The sequence below is a fragment of the Numenius arquata genome, chromosome 9 (assembly GCF_964106895.1).
Source record: "Numenius arquata chromosome 9, bNumArq3.hap1.1, whole genome shotgun sequence".
Taxonomy (NCBI): Eukaryota; Metazoa; Chordata; class Aves; order Charadriiformes; family Scolopacidae; genus Numenius; species Numenius arquata.
The window spans coordinates 15,768,640-15,781,352 of NC_133584.1; positions in this window are offsets into that span (position 1 = coordinate 15,768,640).

A 12,713-nucleotide genomic window follows, 5' to 3' on the forward strand; every position below is an offset into this window, starting at 1 on the left:
TCACTGGAGTCAAAAATAACATTTCTGCTGGTTATAATAGTGCCACAGTGGGCAAATATATAGCTGGTTATGGAAGAAGTGAATTGCAGACAGGGAATTTTCAACTGTCGGCATTTCAGATATTTCCCTTATAATCAACATTCTTTTTTCCCAGCTATCTTTTCACAGCTTATGCATGATGAGAAACACTTTTCTCTAAATGACATTAGGAAACAGAGCAACTTTGAATGGGTTTAAGATTTACATATAAAACCAACCCTTTACAATATGGACAATTTTAGACTTGGAAATACTGGGGTGTTATTTCTACATTTAAGTGTAAGTTATGATGGCAAATCTATCTCCCCACTCATCTTCAGTTTGTCACACATTCAGTGATCCTAAGAGACGCAAAAATGTTTTTATATAAAGTTCACTGCATGATTAGTGTCTAAAGATCTGATTTTTGTTGTTACTGCTATACGCTTCAGAGCAACAAATTGTTCCCTATTCTGTAAAGGACCTAAACACATACTTGTGTATATAATTGAATCAGGTCCAGGAGTGCCAGAGTTTTCCATGGGACTGGACGGAAGGCGAAACATTATGTGGTGTGAACAACACCCTGGGAAATTATTAATGTACTTAAGTAGACCAAGTTAGTAAACTCACATTTTCACGTAACCCCGAGCATGCTTTCTCATTTCATCCAGCAGGTTATTGAAATAATATTTAGCAGTTTTGTCTTTAGATTTTCAAAAATATGAAATACTTCAGTGTTTGTTAATACATTAATTCCATGTAGCTCTTGCAATCCCATGCAGTAGATGGGCAGGATTTTCCTTCTATGCTCTGCAGAGTTGCCTGTACTGAAACTGCAAACGTTTAGATGCTTGCTTTTAATGTAGATCTTTATTGGAACTGCTCATTCACATAAAGCATGTAAATAATGTCAAGGTTTTATCTACAAGCTCAGGGTCTTAGTTGTTAGTATTGCTCTATTTAGCGGAGTAGCATTATCTTTAAGTATACTTGAGATATAATTTTACCAGAATTTATTGCATTGTTATATTAACTCCTAGATGAGATTTAGGTTGTGACCTCCCAGCAGGCTTAGGCATGTTACCTGTAATCTTTCACATGCATACAGTTTATCATAGGCAGAACTCCTGCTTTCAGATCAGTCATATTTTAGGACTCACAATTGATATATCAGTCACAGCATAAAATGCTATCATTCCTGTAGACCAACTGTTTACCAGAGTATAACACAAACTCTCCTCCTGTGTCTCATTTCATCACACTGTTCCACATAGTGATGTTTCAATGTGAAATGAAGTTTTTTCATGCTGTGCTTCTGAGTAGAAAAAAGACAGAAGTACATGTATGATAAATGGTAAAGGTTCCAAGAGAAACCTTGCAAAACAATACAATTTGGAAGCATTACATTTGCTTAAATAATTTAGTACATAAATGGATCTGTTAAAGTTTTATAACCAAATACTGTTTATGTGGCTTTGGGTAGAAGATCAGTTATATTTCCACTGAATCACTTAATCTTATACCTTATTTAGAAATTAGGAAATATAAAGAACTTGAGAGTTGTCATTGTAAAGTATTTTTGGAATCAGTAGCATTAGAAAAGTATACTGTTCTTTTAAGTAGCTTCATATAATTAAGTTTCCCATTAAAAAATAAGTACTTTGAATTTCTCTGAGGTTGAGTTCATTTTGTGTTGGTTTTATGGCAGATTAAGCTGCACGGTTTAAGCAGATAAGCTATTTGATCTCATACACTAATAGTGATATTTAGATCTATTCTTCTCTCTGATACTAAAATGTGCACTGAGGTTGGTGGGATGTTCTTGTTTGGCCTTTATTCATAATGTAGTTTTTAAAACTATCAACAACACTAACGTTGCTGCCATTAGGACTGATGCATTCTAAGAATCAGAACTGGTACTCCTTGATCTCAGAAGAGAGATCGTTTGCTGGAATACTCAAAATTAGGAACCATTTGAAACTATAGGTATGTCTATTGTTATTTTCACCCAGAATGCTGGAATAATGGAGTTCAGTATTTGCTAAGAAACCAACAAAGGTCAAACCTCTCTTAAGACTCTTTAATGAAAAATTATATCCAGGGACCAAATGTGAGCTGGGAAGGTAACTCCACTTCCAAAGAATGTGTGAGTGCATTTTGTGTCTTCAGAAATGTCCGCATGTCTAGAGTTTATAAGCATTAAGTGCAGGTATATAAATCTTTAAAAACAAGCACATGCCCAAGCATTTTCAAGGTGTAGAAGAGATTGACAGAAAAACGCAGTTAATAGTGTGTCTCTGCATGGATTTTTTTTTTATCAGGCTTGCTTGTTCTATGAGATATTCTTTAGCCTGTTGAAACATTCATAATAATAAATGAATGTTACTTGTTATATACTAATATACTGTTATATACTGATCCTCTAACAGAACCCTCTTCCTAGAAATGGATCCTGCTCCTCTGCTTTCACTCAGAATTTGGCATTTATGAGAATATGTACCCTATAGGTCGTGCCAACAGCTGACCAACAGGCAAAACCTTTTTCTTCAGCCACGCAAGCTCTATAGTTGCTAGTTCTTGTGTGAGGCATCTTTTATTTTGTCTCTGAGCTTGCTATGTTATTGTGGGAAATCTTTTGCTAGGAATGTATTTTACTGTTCTCATGTAACAACTGAGGAGTTCTAAACTCTTAACTGGGAATTTTTTATAGCTCTCAATTAAGCTTTTAAAATAAAAAGTAAAGGATGTTGCACTACATGCTGGAGGAACTCAATGCTGTCATGAATTTTCTTAATTAAAAATCTTTTAATGTTTTCCTTGTTTTTTTAAAAGCAGTAACTCAGGGTAGCTAATGAACAGCTGTAAAATACAATCTTTCGGTAACATCAAAGCTGTGAAATAGTGTAAAATACAAAAAAATTCTAAGTAAAAAATACATACTTTTCTTGGAGATGGTCTATAGCTTTTCCATGCAAATAGTCGGCTTGGGTTAGTCTTATGGAAAGGTCCATAAGTACATAACTATTTTCAAAAAGTCTTTAACAATGCATTCTTATAAAAAGAAATAAAAAAGCTGAAATTTCAGTAAGGAAGAGAAATGATTTTTCCCATTGAGAACCTTATTTCTTGGATAATTTTGGTTTAACATCATGGAAAGAAAATATTCTGGTCTGCAAAAGCTGTATGTACAACCCCCCATTTTGATGATATAAAGTCATAGGAAATTGTCTAATGTCTAATTTCTTGTTATGAGGCATTTATGCAGAACTGTGACTACAGACCTAAAAATCACACTGGTTTGGAATGACATTTACCTTGAAATGTGCAAAGACTGATTTATTAGATGGCCACTTTTCTCTGACACCAGGTAATAAACACTGATATATTAATCATGTAATTTAATATTTATGGTATTTGTTAAAGAGAGCTATGATTAAAATTGTTGACATTTTATTAACTATTCCTTAATATTAAGTAAACGACTTGCGGACCCCATGTGAGAACATTTGGAGTAATGCATGGTCTGTCACATACAGAAGATAAAATGAAAACGCGAAGCGTGTCTATTTTGCTCACAAGAAAGCCTGAGAAGCATGAATAGCCACTTGTACTCAGAATTCAATATTTCAAAAATTCTTCCTATGTAGGAAGAACACAGCCATGCCAAAACAGGAGTGAAACTTAAATGGAATTAGACTATTACATTAATAAACATTCTGTTCAGAGTCCAGGCAGGTAATATTAGCATTTTCAAACTTGAAGTTGATTTTTAAAAACTATGCATACCACCTGATATAACACATACGCAATCCAATACATATACATTGATTTGCATTCCTGTCTTTTTCTTATTCCTCACAGCTTTTACTGAACTATTGGACACAGGAAAAAAAACATAATTAGACTTTCAGATATTGCACAGTTTGCCTGATATTTTTTTAATTCCAGATGTTTTTCCATCTGGATGAGGTTTGAAACCCAAAGATGCGCCCAGTAGTACATATGTGACTACAAATGAATAATATTTACTTGGCATGCTACTTTTATTTATTCATCATCTTCAGCTTCCTACATGTCCTTCATAAAATGAAAATAAGACTGGATTAGCACACAAATCTGTTTTCATTTCTGTCATTCCGTCAAAGAAAATCCAGATCTAGGCAGAAAACATACTGTGACAACATCAACTAAAACTCATAGATTTTGTTCTTTGAATTAGCTATATGTTCTGAGCCATTAGAAATTTGTGCATGAAAGGTATCCAAAAATTGTCAAGGTACTTTGCATGATGAGGAATCTTGTATTTGAAATACCAGATCAGTAATGTTAGTTGGCTGATTAGAGCCAAAAACGAAGTTACTGACGACCAGAGGAAGCACTAAGTTTAAAGAGCAGAAATTGTATCATTCTTCTCAATTTACTGGAGTGTGCCTTCTGATAGATTTACAGTCTGGTCTTCTTGGATCCTCATCTGTTTCTATTTACTCTGATAACAGCAAACCCCAAGAATGCTATATTAATCTGCTCCTGGCAAAAATTTCCTCTCAACTGCCACTAAAAAGTTTCTCTCAATTGCCACTTTTGGCATGTGTATTTGTGATTTTTGTCACTGAGAGTGAAGCTTGTTGTGGGCTGTGTGTTTGAAGCTTATGTTTTAAAGACTTCATAGGAAAATGCAGAATGCACCCATCTGCTGAGGTCGGTCTGTCCTGCAGAGCACAAATTTCACTAATGCTTTATGTCCCCCTTCATTCAACTCAGCTTGAATGAAGCTTTCCCTACTCTCCACTCTCCCTTGATTAAACTGATTTGGAATTAGACACTCGCATAGATCAGGTCTTACCTCTTCACATATTAATCAATTACAATTAGCCATCATGCGTAAACAGGTCCCTTTAGTTTCAACAGGGTGGAACTAGACTAGCTGTTTTCATGGGATTCTCTTTCCAAGAAGCAGCAGTTTCTAAGGAAGTGTACATCAGTGAGACAATTCCACTGTAAACTGTAGCTAGGAGCTGGTGAAAACTGCTGTTGGCACAAAATATCCATTGGGGCCTTTAGCACTCGGTTTAGCTGGCCTGAATTTCTTGCATACTGGTAAGGAGATAAAGTGGGTTCAGTCATGACTGTCAGCGAGAGGGGAATTTTTTGCATGGAAAAGTGATGTGTCTAAATATCCTGCACCAAAAAGCTGTTTTGGGCAAGTCCTTCTGGTACTTGAGCACTTCAGGGAAACTTGGATTCTATTAAGGTTGATGGGAGCTTGCAATTGCCTGCAGCAGAATCCAGATTTATCCCTAGGCATTAAATGCTCCACAGCATTTTAGGCAGTTTAAACTCAATAGACATATTCTTCTGGTTCAGAAATGAAGTAACTTACACTGAATTAAAGCACAGACTCAAAATGTCCACTGAATATAAGTAGACAAAAAAAAGCTATGTATTTAATTGCAAGATTATATGTGTGCAGAAGAAAAATTATAGCCCAGATAGAGTAACAGTGGATCACCAGAAAGAACTTCTTATCACCAAAATAAGGAACATTATAAATTATTCCCTTTAGCTTGAAATTTCACTTAGAAATATGTCACCAGTAACAGCAAAAAAATAATACAGAGATTGCAGTCTGTAACAACTTCATAAAACATCATATTAAATTAGAGAAAAGGACACAATAAAAACATTAAGCAATTAGTTCTAAAATTCTTTAAAGAGTGAACACCAGGCTTAAAATCCCCAGGTCTGTACAAGATCAAAGAAAATGGCAAGGGTCTTACTGAGAGTTGATCTCTTTCTGAGTTGGTAGTGGTAGAATGAAACTTTGATGTTTTATATACTTAAAGACATAGATTCAAATATTTTAATGAAGGTAAAAATGAACTCTGAAGTGGCCAGCCTTAATAAAAATGATACCGTGTAGTTCTGTGCTTGACTTGCTTACCAATGTGTGCTTATTTTAAATTGGAACTGCAGTATCCAAAGATCTGAAGTGAATGAACACACAATTATGTTCTCTTCTTTTAATTTGGTCTTGTTGATCCTTTAGGCTCTTTTAAAATCACAATGGCAAAGATTTAAAAAAAAAAATCTAAGGTCTTGACCTTTTATGGGTCTATGAAATAAATGTAGAGTTCATAGCTGGGAACATGATCATTTTGGTTGAGATAAATTGAAGCTGACAAGGGGACAGGCTCAGAGGGAGCAAAACCCACTCTTCTGTGAAAACCAAGACCAATAAATATATTTCAGTATTAAAAAATACATATTTTTATAAATATCAGTATCAATTGACTGTGTCCCTCAAATAATACAAGATTCAGCAAACCTGAGTAAGTGGTGGAAAAAATGGAACACTAACTAGTTCATTATCTCTGCAAATTAGTGAAAATATAAGAATTCTTATGTATAAAGTTAGGCAGGTCATTTTAGAACCTTATAATGGAAGTACTGATGTGTTGACCAGTAACACTTCTTGTTCACATTGAGTAGTACGTGATCATTAAAAGCCACAGCTTGAATTTTCAAAAAAGAAAAACATTAAAAATGACTAAAAGGCAACTGGAGCCACTAAAGCAACACACAGTGCAAGAGAAAAGGGCCACTTTGCTTTCCGAAGAGAACCAAGCTTCTCTTAAAGTCTTTCCTCCAACAAGTTGAACAGAGCTGCTAATTACTCTTCAGGAGAAGTGATCTGGTGCAGCATTAGCGGTGTAGCACATGAGATCTATGCTTGCAAGTCATTCAGAGGCTTCCTTTTCCCTCAGAGGCTGAGGTCAAATTCATGGAATAGGGGTCTCGCCTTGCTCCGGGCCTGCAGGTTACTCCTTTCTGGGTCCTCTTGGCCAGGCCCAATGTCGAGCCAGGCTTGCTCCCCAAGGGTACCCTCTCAGAGCAATGAACACATGAATCTGCAAACTCTTTGGGGCAGGAACTCAAGGAGGTTTTACTTGTATAGTGGTTTCCATACCCAGCAGTAACAGCTACATCCTCATAAAATGCAGCACTTAAGATGGTCAAGGAAATAGTCGCAGCATGACAGAGAGAGATTACAACTTCATTTTCGGTCCCATCCAAAATTAACATGAAATGATATTGCCAAGCAAAACAGCCTCAGCACTTAATTTGGGGCATTAGTGATGCCATTATGAAATATGAGCTGCTGATTCTCATCCTGCCTCAGAAGCTTTTTATGCTTCCCAGATCAGCTTGCTTGGTGAATTAATCAGATGAAAAAGGCTCAGTTCGCCTGCACGAGAAGCTGAAAGGATTGTCTGATGGCTTATGAAGCTATGTGATTTGTTTCATGGTGTGGAGACACTGAAAGAGAATTTTTATTAAAAAAAGAGGTCTTGGAACACAGTCCTGCATGTGGTCAGCTCAGTGGGGTATCATTTGAAGCAGAATGTGAACAAGTAGAATTGAAATGGAGGGATCTTTGAAGAGTAATGAAAAAGGGGCTTCAGTTGCCAATAAAACAACTGTTTGGGATACTGAAGGGAGATTCCTCAATCATTTAAAATAATTCTGTTCAATAAATTTATTGTATTTTATTTTCTTAGGGAACAGGGGGAATAAAAGGTAGATGAATTCTTCAACAACCTGAAGTATGTTTCACTACTTCCTGGAGAATTTGTATGTGGTCATAATTTTCTTATAGCAACTGCTCTTCAGGACCAACTTCTTCTGTCTTCTTTGCCTATTTATGTTTTAGCAACCCTAGTTTCAACTCTGCTGCAGGTCTTTCCTGCATTCTCTGGTTTCCACAGAAGGGATAGGAGTGTCATGGTACAATGCCTAAAATACTGAATGCTGATCAAAGAATATGCGTTAAACCATGCAACCAACAAAAGATATACCTTGCTTCACCTGACTGGTCAGGACTTGGAGTTTCACTCTTGGTTTACCTTGTCCTTTGTAGCATGAGCCCAACCTTGGAGCTCTAGAGTAGGAGAGAAGGCTCTGTAGAGAATTAAAACTAGAGGGTATACAACTGTTTCGCTCAAAATCTGTGTAGATTTAAGGAAAAGGATCTCAGCAGCTTGAGGGACCCTCCTTTTCCCACATATAGGGCCTGCCTGTTTCTTATTATTCCCTCTTCATACGTCTTTTGGGAGGGGGAGTTGAACTCCCATCATAAGTTATCTGGGTTAGGTACTCAATCTGTCACACTGGTTAACAGCAATGCTTACTGCATAGAAAAAACGTCTGGTTACTTGTACAAATATGCATATAAAATATTTAAATTTCTTCACAAGTGTTTTTTTGCATACACATTAATTATATATGTATGTATAGATTTACAAATAAGGGATATCACTTAGCTTGAAATATGGACATTAGCTTGAAATAAATATGTTCATATAAAAATAAAATTATGTTCTTTTTGTAGATAGGTAAGGTATAGCTTTCCTGATTTCTCAAATTTTTTCATATTTGTGATCATTTTTCTATATACTGGGTTAGTTAAAAAAGCTCAAATTACAATCTTCTGTGTTGAGCAGTCAAGCCAAAAAATTGCTTAGCTTACACAAGTTTCTGTAGATGTTTTGGAAATGCTTTATTTTGATTTCTGCTTTCTTCAGTCTATTTTTTTTTTTTAATTTTAAAATATAAAATTTGGTTGGACTTTGTTTCTTTTCTCCTCCTCTTTGTCTAATTTTGTAATTCGAAATATTGAAGAAAGGATGTTTTTGGCATCTATCCTAAAATGGTTTGGGATGAAATATTTATGCTCTTGTTTCACAAACAGCTTTGGTTAGAACAAACTAGCATTTCTCTGGAAAACAAAAACAGATTCCCCTCCAACTCCAGCAAGAGTGTTCTGAGACGTCTCCAACTAGCCCTTTGGAAGTCTTCACAGAAATGCCTCCAAATCACCACAACATCAGCAGACCACTGAGAAGCTGGGAAATTGTACCCTAGTCTGTTCTTTATTCATTTAGAACATACAACAAAAAGTGGAAAGGCTCTGTCATCAGTCTACACTGATAATTATTTTAAATGCATGAGGAAAGGGGAAAAGTGAAGCTTGGGTGGCAGGGCACAACACCAGCCCTGCCCTGCCACCATCTTTCTTGTGGACATATTTGAGGGCTTTAGCTTTAGTTCTTTTCTAGATTACACCATGGCAATATGGTACCTCTGCAAGTTTGCCTCCTCTGGGGATGTGTGGTCAGTAATTAACAGTGCACAAAAATGCACGGTAATTTAGGAGAGAAAGTTAAGGAGAACACCTCATTCAATTAAAACTTGGCAAGGCAACGCAATTATCCATCCTGGAGTTTTGCCAGGATGCAGGAGTCTGTACCTTATCACCTGAAAAAAAGCGATGTGGGATGTATGATCAGTATAAACCTCTATAAACTGTTGGGTTTTAATTAATTTTTTTTAAAGCAGTATTTGGAAAGTAGAGAAGCAGCACAGCTCACAGGGCTGTGATGTAAACCAATCAATTTCTTTTTCCTAACCTCACCAATAATTTCAGAGAATGTTGTCCTTAGATAAAATTAATTCAAGACTAGTGTCCAAAAGTTAATCTAAATCCTCTGCCTTCCTGTCTAATTGCACACCGATTGATTTAGGTATATGCCTTGATATGATGCTATTTCTATGGAGAGTACAGTACAGAGTTTGCCAGGGCATCCTATTGCTTCATTTTATACTCATCCTGGCTCAGACCAGCTGAACCAACTGGGACTAACCTCCCCTCAGTCTTTTCTGTAGCCCAGAGGCCTTTGCACATGGCAAAGGCTGAATAGCTGAGTGACGTTCCTACCTCATTGGCACGGGGGTACTTTTCCACTGGGAAGGTCTTTTTCTACTCATTCAGTCTGTCTCAAGGCTGACACCATGTGTAGGTGTATGCTCCATCCCTCCTACCTCCCTGCTCATCTGTGCCAGTGAGTACGGTACTGACAGAGCTGCACATGTGCGCCTCTGTGTGATGTCAAAATCCCATTGCAATGAGCAGGAATTCATCTGAATAAAAACTATAGTTTTTTGGGGAACCCTGATAAAAACTGATGACCCAAATGATACCCTGAGTCCGTATTTATGAATGATTTCTATCTTTCCCCTCCTGCTTTTTATTGCCATTAAGAGTTTTGACTTTGCTACCTGCTGCTGTTGCTTGTGAATTAAACTTTGTTTAGTGTTGAGGGAGTAACTACTTTATCTCTTTCCTAGATGCAGTTTCCCTAGGATTGAAGTCCCCTTATATGCTACCCGGAGCAACATTTGTGTTTTACATATCTACTTTTTCCTTTCCAATGACTTTTGGGCACACAAGGGTAAAATTTCGAAGCAGGGATCAGTCTGTCCATAACTTATGATTTCCTGATGAAGTATATGTTCTGCTCTCTGGCTCACTACTTTGAAACACATGATCACAAAAAAGAGAAAACCTTATGTTAAGTAAGTATTTACTAGCATGAAGGCAGCCTGGTGAAACACAAATTTAGAAAGAGAAGTGAATTATGCATCTAATTCTTGCGACTGGTTTCTGCAGGATGAAACCTAGAATTCGTGGTACCTAATTTCAAACTAAAAACTCCTTGGTAAAAAAAAATAGCTATGAAATATAAATTTTAGCATAACAAATGGAAGTTCCAGTGTAAGATCAAAAGTAGTGTGCTTAGGTCGTCCTGCCTGATATCTCACAAGAAGACGTAGCTGGAGAATGGGGTTGGAAGGTGAAGGGAGCAGGGGCGAGGCTGAAACGTGTTAAGAGAGATTTTAGCATAAGTTCACCCATGAGAAAGCTGAACTTAGTAGGACAGTCAGACAACTGCTGATTGTACATAGGTCTAAGATAAAATTTGCATTCCTCCATCTGAATGATGGGCTTTAATCCCTCCCTCTGTAGAAATGAGCAGATTTTTGAGGTCAGTCTGTGATCTCTGATAGTTCTTACTGGCAGCAGTGAGTGCCAGAACCTGTCTAGAATATCCTGATAAAAGTGTTCTTTCAAAGAAGACAGTGCTATTACAGTCTTTTGCTAGTAGCCAAAAGAAAGTGCATGTCACTTCCAGAAGTTATTAATTTCCTTTTGTGCAAGTCTTTCAATGGTCAGTGGATATTCTCTGGGTTTAGAAGGACAAACAATAGGAATTACTGAAGTAATTCTGCACAGAAGATCTTTATAGCCTTCTCTGTATAGACAAAAAAGGAGTATCTAAGATATAGATGTCAAAATGATGTGGAAATCAATGGAATTGCACTAGTCATGGCAAATTGTATACTGCAATCTTATACTTCTTAAGAACATATCTTGTCATAGGAGTGGAAATGCTGGGAAGTAATAATGTTAGTATTATGCAAGGGAATTAAAGTTCCAAATTCTCAGAAAGTATAAAAGTATATAGCTATTGGAAGGTAGGTAGATTTGTATTGCTTTATACCAGCCAAATATGTAGCCTTCTGTATAACAAGTATGGGTGAGTGACGGATCTGCATTTTTTTAGCTGAATCTAAACAAAAAAAATCAGAATTTCTCTCTGAGAAACTACAAAGAAAAAATTATCTATGACCTTCTAGAGGATGTTGGGTAGCTCAATCAATGAAAGAATAAGAAGAAACAGGTTATGACCTCGACAAAGGAAATGAGCCTTGGTGAAAGCTTTCACTAATGCTCACTAATACTCAGGGACTACAAGAAACCTGATGTCGAAACTGATGAAAGTTTTGTTATAGAAAGATACAGTGAACGTTTTATGCCATAGAAGAAGCTCAGAACTGATTTTAGTGGGCAGAGTTGATGATTTTACACAGTTCTAGTTTGCTTTTATTATCAGATCTGTCTTTGAGGCAGTTCTCAGCTTATCATATCACCCTAAATCCCTAGGGAAAATGCATCTTATTTTTCATATTTCTTGGACACTTTCCAGTCTGTGAAGATAGTTGTTTGTCCATTGCCAAAAAGGGTGCTGGTAAAAATAAGAGCTAAATAATGGACAATTGTATCAAATAAGCATACTACACACATGGTTTCTACCAAAATTTTCTCAAATCTTGAAAAAATCCTGCACATAATTCATAACAGCTTTGGCTTGTAAAACGGCACTTCCTCTGCAGATGACAGTAGATTTCATTAATCTTGGCAGTATTAAAGGGCAATATTTTAAAATAAATTAATGTTCTGGAACACTTTCTTCCATGAGTTCTGCATAAACAGTCTTTCTTTCAGTAAAATTCCTCTTTCCACTCTTTAGTTTCAATAAACTATTTTAAAGAAGAGAGAGGGGGAGTAGCCCAACTTTAATTGTGCCATGGCTTCTCAAAGTTAAGAAACACCCCCTTCTTTAGTGCCTTTCTTTCAAGTGAAGAGATATGAAAGGCAAGTCATTAAAAGCTTTTCCCTTGTTTTCCTCTGAACTAAGCTAATTGGGAGAGAAACAGTAAGAAGTTGGAACAATTGTCTTAAAGCTTTGAAATGTCACTTGTTTCCTTTTCCAAGAACTTATACACTTACATTCCAATACAGTACCCAGACTGTGCCCTGCTTTATAGTTTATACTAATGCATGAAACTGTATGTTTGACATTTTGATCACAAACACTGGCTACTAATGCAGAAGGTGGCAATCAGTTAGCAAACCAGTGACAAAGCAGTGCCATTGCATTTTGTGGTCAGTGGCACTAAAGAGTCAGCATTTCATTTATTTTCTTCCTATGTGGCTTTTGTTAGATAAAACT